The sequence below is a fragment of the Aegilops tauschii genome, chromosome 1 (genome assembly GCF_002575655.3).
Source record: "Aegilops tauschii subsp. strangulata cultivar AL8/78 chromosome 1, Aet v6.0, whole genome shotgun sequence".
NCBI classification, from domain to species: Eukaryota; Viridiplantae; Streptophyta; class Magnoliopsida; order Poales; family Poaceae; genus Aegilops; species Aegilops tauschii.
Window position 1 is genome coordinate 266,833,450 of NC_053035.3, and position 8,705 is coordinate 266,842,154.

Consider the following 8,705-nt stretch of genomic DNA (forward strand, 5'->3'; position numbering starts at 1 on the left):
ATTCTACTGATGATGTCATCTATGCATAGACCTAGGTCATGATGCCACTGTTGGGGAACGTTGCATGGGAAACAAAAAAAAATCCTACGCTCACCAAGACAATCTACGAGATGAACATCTACGAGAGGAGAGATTGGATCTACATACCCTTATAGATCGATAAGCGGAAGCGTTAAGAAACGCGGTTGATGTAATCGAACGTCTTCGCGATCCAATCACGATCCGTCCACGAACTCCCGATCAAGTGCCGAACGGGCGTTACCTCTGCGTTCAACACACGTACGGCTTGATGAAGCCTTCACCTCCTTGATCCAACAAGCGATGGTGAAGTATTAGATCGCGTTCCCGGTAGCACGATGGCATGGTGGCGGTGGTGGTGGAGCAATCTTAGCAGGGCTTCGCCAAGCCTAGCAAAGAAGGAGAGGAACTACGAGGGAGAGGAAGGGCAGCGCCGTGGCAATGATGGCTCCCTCTCCACCTCTATATATAGGGGGAAGGGAGGAGGGGTGGGGAGCCCTAGGGTTTCCCCTAGGGGGCGGCAGCCACCAGATGGGGGTGCCCCTAGGGAAACCCTAGGGTGACTTGGCCCCCAAGCCAAGTGGGGCGCCAGCCCTGGGTGGGCTCCCCCACTCCTTGGCTGAATGGGCTGGGGTTTGGGTGGCGCCGAGCCCCTTGTGGGCTGGTGTGCCCCTTCCCTTGGCGCCCCAAAACTCTTTTTGGTTCCCCGACGAAACCCAGTACCTCCTAGAACACTTCCGGAATCCGAATCCCTTCATCCTATATATCAATCTTCACCTCTGAACCATTCCGGAGTTCCTCGTCATGTCCAGGATCTCATCCGGGACTCCAAACAACCTTTGGTCACCAACATAATAACTCAACTATACTTAGATCGTCACCAAACGTTAAGTGTGTAGACCCTGCGGGTTCGAGAACTATGGAGACATGACCGAGACACCTCTATGGTCAACAACCAATAGCGGGACCAAGATGTCAATATTGTTTCCTACATATTCTATGAAGATCTTTATCGGTCGAACCTCGATGTCAAGGATTCAACTAATCCCATATGGAGTTCCCTTTGTTCACTCGTATGTTACTTGCTTGAGATTCGATCGTTAGTATCTCCATACCTAGTTCAATCTCATTACCAGCAAGTCTCTTTACTTGTTCTGTAATATAAGATCCCGTGACTAACTCTTTTGTCACATTGCTTGCAAGCTCATTGTGATGTTGTATTACCGAATGGGCCCTGAGATACATGTCCGTCATATGGAGTGACAAATCCCTGTCTTGATCCATGCCAACTCAACAGACACCCTCGGAGATACCTGTAGAGCATCTCTATAGTCACCTAGTTATGTTGCGACTTTTTATACACACAAGGTACTCCTCCGATGTCAGTGAGTTTCATGATCTCATGGTCATAGGAACAGATACTTGACATGTAGAAAACGATAGCAATAAACTTGATACGATCATATGCTACGTTTATAGTGTGGATCTTGTCGATGACATCATTCTCCTAATGGTGTGATCCCGTTATCAAATGAAAACTCATGTCTACGGCTAGGAAACCATAGCCATCTTTGATCAACAAGCTAGTCCGGTAGAGGCTCACTAGGGACATGTTGTTGTATATGTATCCACACATGTATTTGAGTTTCCAATCAATACAATTATATCATGGATATAGACGATTATCATGAATAAGGAAATATAATAAACCACTTTATTATTGCCTCTAGGGAATATTTCCAACACCCACCTCTTCTTCCCTCACCACTGAATCCTAACCCACCCTACCACCATGGCCTCTAGCTCCAACCTCTCCGACGGCTCAAACCCCTTTGCCGGCTCCAAGCCCGCCTCCGCCAATGACCTCCGCAACCTTAACATCGTAAGCCGCATCCCCATTCGTCTCTCTCATGACGACTCGTCCTACTACTCACGGAAGACCTACTTCAACCTAGTCTTCCGTGAGTACCATCTTCGGGAACACATCGATGGCTCTATCGATGCGGCGGCCATGCAACACGAAGCTGAGTGCTCGGCCACCAAGGCCACTCTTATCCACTGGTTTATTCTAACCATCTCAAAGGACCTCTTTTACACGGTGGTGCATGATGACGATGATGCCTATTGAAGCTGAATGATCTCTTCACCGACAACCGTCTCCAGCGGCTCATCTTTCTTCAACAAGAATTCTTCAGGTACCATCAAGATAACTCATCCGTGGATGAATATCATATGCGCCTGAAGTGTATTTGCGATGAGATAAGTGACATTGGTGAAAAGGTCTCTGATGATCTCCTCCTCGGCACCCTCATCGCTGACCTGAACGAGGAGTTTACTCATGCGGTGTCCAACCTCACACTCATCCCCGACATGACCTTCCCAGGGGTCGTCGCATACCTACGGTTGGAGGAACACCCCATGAAGAAGATGAAGGTGCGGGCCGTGCATGCCTCCCTCGCCGCTGGTACCTCGTGCGACACGCCTCCTCCACAAAAGCCGGTCGCCCCCTTCAGGCACCCGTCAGACTTCCCCTTCCCTGCCAAGCAGCCGGCGCCCGCTCCTCCCGCCTATCGCGGCAGCTATTGCGGCAAGGGGGGCTGCAAGGGCCAGTAGTAGCCAGCTTATACGTCTCCAATCTATAATTTTTGATTGTTCCATGCTATTATATTATCTGTTTTGGATGTTTTATATGCATTAATATGCTATTTTATATTATTTTTTCGACTAACTTATTAACCTAGAGCCCAGTGCCAGTTTCTGTTTTCCCCTTGTTTTTGAGTTTCACAGAAAAGGAATACCAAACGGAATAAAACCTTCGCGATGATTTTTCTTGCACCAGAAGACACCTGTTGGACTTGGACTCCAAGTCAGAAGACCTTGGAGTAGATGACAAGCCATAGGGCGCGGCCTGGGGGGTGCCCCCTGCCTTGTAGCCTACTAGAACACCTCCTGACCTAATTCTTCATCCTATATATTCACATATATTCCCAAACCACCAGAAGTATCCACGAAAACACTTTTCCACCGCTGCAACTTTCTGATCCCGTGAGATCCCATCTTGGGGCCTTTTTCGGCATCCTGCCAGAGGGGGATTCGATCATGGAGGGCTTCTACATCAACTCTATTACCCTTCCGATGAAGCGTGAGTAGTTTACCACAAACCTACGGGTCCATAGCTAGTAGCTAGATGGCTTCTTCTCTCTTTGATTCTCAATACCATGTTCTCCTCGATGTTCTTGGAGATCCATCCAATGTAGTCTTCCTTTGCGGTGTGTTCGTCAAGATCTGATGAATTGTGGATTTATGATCCGCTTATCTATGAATATTATTTGAATCTTCTCTGAGTTCTTTTATGCATGATTTGGTATCTTTGTAATTCTCTTTGAACTATCAGTTTGGTATGGCCAACTAGATTGGTTTTTCTTGCAATGGGAGAAGTGCTTAGCTTTGGGTTCAATCTTGCGGTGTCCTTTCACAGTGACATTAGGGGCATCAAGGCACGCATTGTATCGTTGCCATCGAGGATAAAAATATGGAGTTTACATCATATTGCTTGTGTTTATTCCTTTACATCATGTCATCTTACTTAATGTGTTACTCTGTTTTTCACGAACTTAATACTCTAGATGCAGGCAGGAGTCGGTTGATGTGTGGAGTAATAGTAGTAGATATTGTTCGCACACTAACACGTCACCATGTACCTCCAACACCGAGGGTGATGCACCGCAGCTCACGTCGAAGGAGACCCGCCGGAAGCGCGGTACGCAAGACAATCCGGCGGGCGCTTTTCTAGACCCGAAACCCCACACGCCCGGGAGGGACCCCGTCAGGGTGCACGGTGGCTATGGGCTGCCCTAGGTCAACCTAACCGCCCCTAGGGCCTCAAGGTTAGCCACCCTAGAATGAAGAAGAAACGAGCAAAGAACGAGGAAGAAGAAGAACAAGGTTTAAGGAGAAAAGATAAAGGTAAAAAGTGGTAGATGTGTTTGTTCGATTGTGTGTTGTTTACCTGGCCGTCACCTCTTGTCTATACAAGAGGCGGATAGACTTCCCGTACAAGAAAAGGACTTTCCTTGTCGTCCAAATCATCAAAATCTAGCCAAATTCGGACTTCCCGCAACTTCCGGCCCGGATGTCCGGCTCTAAGTCCGCATGATCCGGCCTAGCCCAGTTTGACAGCAGCTCACTGTTTTGGCTATAGAATCCACATACGACCTTGGATTTGGACGTCTTTTATACCAAAATCAACTGTATCGACGAGACACACAACTTTCATGTTGAACACTTTCTGATCTGAGGGCATCTTGAGGGTGACTCGGGCCGTTTTCTCAAATCTGTAGCAGAAAAACTCGTCCGGACGATTGCCCGAATTGTCCGGCCTTTACCCAGATCATCTGTGACTTTACCCAGATCATCCGGCCTCAACTTTTAGCTTCTGTTGTTTTGGTGCCTCAATTTTCCGGATGATCTGGGCCCCGGGCCGGATGATCCGGCCAAACATTGCAGCACACAGTTTCGGCTGTAACTTTTGCATACGACCTCAGATTAAGACGATTTTTATATCAAAATCGTCCGCTTCAACGAGGCGACGAACTTTGCAGTTGTAGATTTTTCCATACGAGACCATATTAATTAGGTTTCATGCCATTCTTTAATCTGATGTCAGCACAGGTATTTCCGAAGTTGTCAGATCTTTTGCACCTGAGCTCTGTTTTGGACCATCTTCATATCTATTTCGATCATCTTGAAGAGAGCCGTCAATTGCTGATATGAACTCATAATTTTAACCTCATCTCATTATAGCCTCAAGCCACTCTTTGTGATCATGCCATTTTCGAGCGTCAACACATGTCCCCCTGTTTTTCGGCAAAGCTTGTGCGCCGAGAAAAAACTTGCAATACGTTGGTCTAAGGACGATGTCAACACTCCATCGGCCATTTATATGCGCTTAGGGCGATAATTTCTATATCGGTCATGTTTTTGCTAAGGGCGATAGTTATATGTCGGCCACTTTGATTAGCAACAAAATACAGCTAATCGAATATATGGTGGTGAGGTAAAACCCTTGCATGATGTAAGAAGTTATATTGCGTCCATGGATCGAAATAAGTCCACGAAGAGTAACCAGTCATACCTAAGGACGAATTCCATATGCATTAATGACATAGTTGAAGAATATGGAGGTTGTTTGAACCGAAGATTCTGATGCGCAAACGTTCGGCTTGGTTGTTCGAAGCTTGCACTCTTCTCTGCCACACTTATTGCAATGGAATCTTGCATATTATTCTTGTTTTTAGTACATCCTTTGGGAACCCATGCCATGTTCATCTTTTCAAGTTCTTGTGCACTAAGCTTTTGCATTTGCCAATACGGTAAGCCGAGTGGGCACCCCGGCTGCGATTTTGTTTGAAGTAATGGCAATTCTTGTTTTATCTTGTGCAATCTCAACAACCTCCCTTCAGATTTGGCACTTGATTGACTTGCCTCATTGCCTTTTGTAGCCAATGTCGACACTTTAATTGGCTCCTTTTCATATGAGATCATATCTGAAGTGGCACTCTTACGACCATCTCTTTTCACGCGGTAGACTTGCTCAATGACCTCCTTATTCTTCCTTGTGCTCCGGACCGATTCTTTTTAATTGAAACGGTCTTGAACATATGATTGCTCATTGAACGTTGGTCTTCTTGGAGCTGCATAATATTGGCGAGATGGTCTATAATAATATGGAGAATGTGCCCTTGTATCATACTTGTCCATGATGGATATGGATTTATGTGAGCATAGGGAGGCATCCACGACATTGGCATTGGCGGCCCAAAATAAGGATATGAACAAGTTGCATTCAAATTCTCTTCTTTCCAATATCGATCCTTGGATTTGCGCCTAGGGGGTGATCTTGATGCCTTTACATTAGTTGGCCGATAAGCACTGTTCTCCTCACTTATCTTCTGATATTTTTCCAATAGTTGCGTGAAAGTGACTTTCAGCTTTTTACCTTTGTGCTTACGTCGGCCTTTGTTTTCTTTGGTTGTGCTTGCACCGATCTTTGGATTTTCTTGTTGCCCCCTAGTCCTTGGCGTCTCCATTGTAGCTTCGATGGAATTCTCGCCCTCAAGATTATGTTCATTATGCTCTTCAACAATTTCTTTACTTGAAAGCTTGATCACATCTCCTGCAATTTTTACCTTCTCTTTAAATGGATCGGCTTGAAGCAGCTGATGCAAAAACCTTTTACCATCGGGACCAATTGGAATAGACTCGTCATCTCTTGGTGTTTCAAAAAATTTCAATCGTCCTTTATCAATCGCCGATTTAACAATTTGACGAAACATGTTGCAATCGTCAATACTATGCTTGAACGAATCATGCAACCTACAATAAATTCTTCCTTGGATAGATGGCTTGACACGGTGATCAAGAATTTTAATGTAATTAATTTTCAACAACAAATCAAAGATTTGATCACACATGTTTGAATCGAAGGTATACGTTTTGTTTTCTAGCCGATCTTGGTGTGCGAACGGCTTTGGAGGTAAGCAAACGAATGGTTCAGATTTAGAATCTCCCCATTCGGCTATGGATTGTGTTTTGCACTCTATCTCCGATGTCTTGGATAAGATATAATATCAGCATCGGATTTCTCAAAAGAATTTAACCTTGGCTTTATATTTCTGAAACGAAAATAGTTAGAACACACATGTCTCAACTGAGACCATCCGTAAGCCAAGTATGAAGCAAGCAAAGCTACCCAATTAGATATGAACTTTAAATAAAGCAATGGGAGTAGCTTTGGTTGCAATAATAAGTCACTATCGGTCTCTTCGAATGGTACAATGTATTGACCGATATGCTTTGTAACAATTTTATTGCTATCAGTCTCTTTGAATGGTACAATGTATTGATTGATATGCTTTTTAACAATTTTATTGCTAACGAGTAAATTACCCTTCATCATTGGTCTTTCAAAATTACTTACTAGATTTTTCCTAATAGATGCATCAACAATAAAGCTGTGACCAAATCTGAAAATAGGCAAATCACTTGCTAGATGTTCCTCTTCATACACATTGGGAGAGCATGATGGTTGTGTTACTTGAATAATACTTTGCTCCACTTTTAATTGACTCTCTAATGCCTTGGCGTCCTCTTTTTCTTCAATAAATTCGGTACACATACTATTTGATTCGGCTTTTTTAATAACCGAATTAACTTTGTTATCTGAATCACCACTCTTTCTTTCTTTGATTCGCAAGGTTGCTTGTTCTTGTCTAAATTCAGCAAACATTGCAGCTGGGCTATCTTTAAGCTTTTTTCGACTAATTTCAGCCCAATCTTCATCGGATTGCCCCCCAATACTTTGAGATGCTTTCGACAATGGTGTCTGTAATTGTGCACGGGCAACATGATATGCTATGTTAGGTAAAGACACATGCGCTCTGGTAGAATTCTCACTTATTTGGCCATGAGCATGAAGGTGCGGAGCCGAATTATGAACATCTACAATTGCGTATGGTGCCGAAAAATTAGTAGCATGAGGTGTAGCATACGATGTTTGAGGGTAATTGGCCGAATAAATAGTAGTACTATGGCCAATTCCCCTATCCACCGGCATGTTTGGATTAACATGTTGCAAATTAGTTGCCGATGAATAAAAAGATGAAACACTATGTTGCATGCCATCGAAAGTTCCTACATGGTGTGTTTCAACTTGATTAACCGAACACATCATGTTGTTCATCGGCATATAGATTTGTGGGGTTGCCGATGCGTGGGAGTTGGGATACATATGTTGCATGTTGCTAAAATTATATGAAGTTGAAGCATGAAGATTATTCTGAATCGGTTGTTGCACATAATTAGATGCATGATTGATAAAACTAGGGCTAGCCGATACAGTATGCTCATTAGACGATCTAGCAACAACATATGCATTATTTTCATCTACATAAGTGAATTGGGTATTCATATTACCTTTGTAGATTGCAAACCCTAGATGACGATCTCTTCGTAGCAAGAACGGGCCGGAGACCAGTCAAAGCTTTGTCCCAGCGGCGTCGCCAAAAAGTGTGTTCGCACACTAACACGTCACCGTGTACCACCAACACCGAGGGTGATGCACCACAGCTCACGTCGAAGGAGACTGGCCGAAAACGCGGTACGCAAGACAATCCGGCGGGTGTTTTTGTAGACCCGAAACCCCACACGCCCGGGAGGGACCCCGTCAGGACGCGCGGTGGATATGGACTGCCCTAGGTCAGCCTAACCGCCCCTAGGACCTCGAGGTTCGCCGCCTTGCAATGAAGAAGAATGAGCGAAGAACAAGGAAGAAGAAGAACAAGGGTTAAGGAGAAAAGATAAAGGTAAAAAGTGGTAGATGTGTTTGTTCGATTGTGTGTTGTTTAATCGGCCGTCACCTCATGTCTATATAAGAGGCAGATGGACTTCCCGTACAATAAAAGGACTTGCCTTGTCGTCCAAATCATCAAAATCTATCCAAATTCGGACTTCTCACGACTTCCGGCCCGGATGTCCGGCTCTAGGCCCGGATGATCCGGCCTAGCCCAGTTTTCTGACAGCAGCTCACTACTTTGGCTCTAGAATCCACATACGACCACGGATTTGGACGATTTTTACAACAAATCCAACCGCCTCGACGAGACGCACAACTTTCATGTTGAACACTT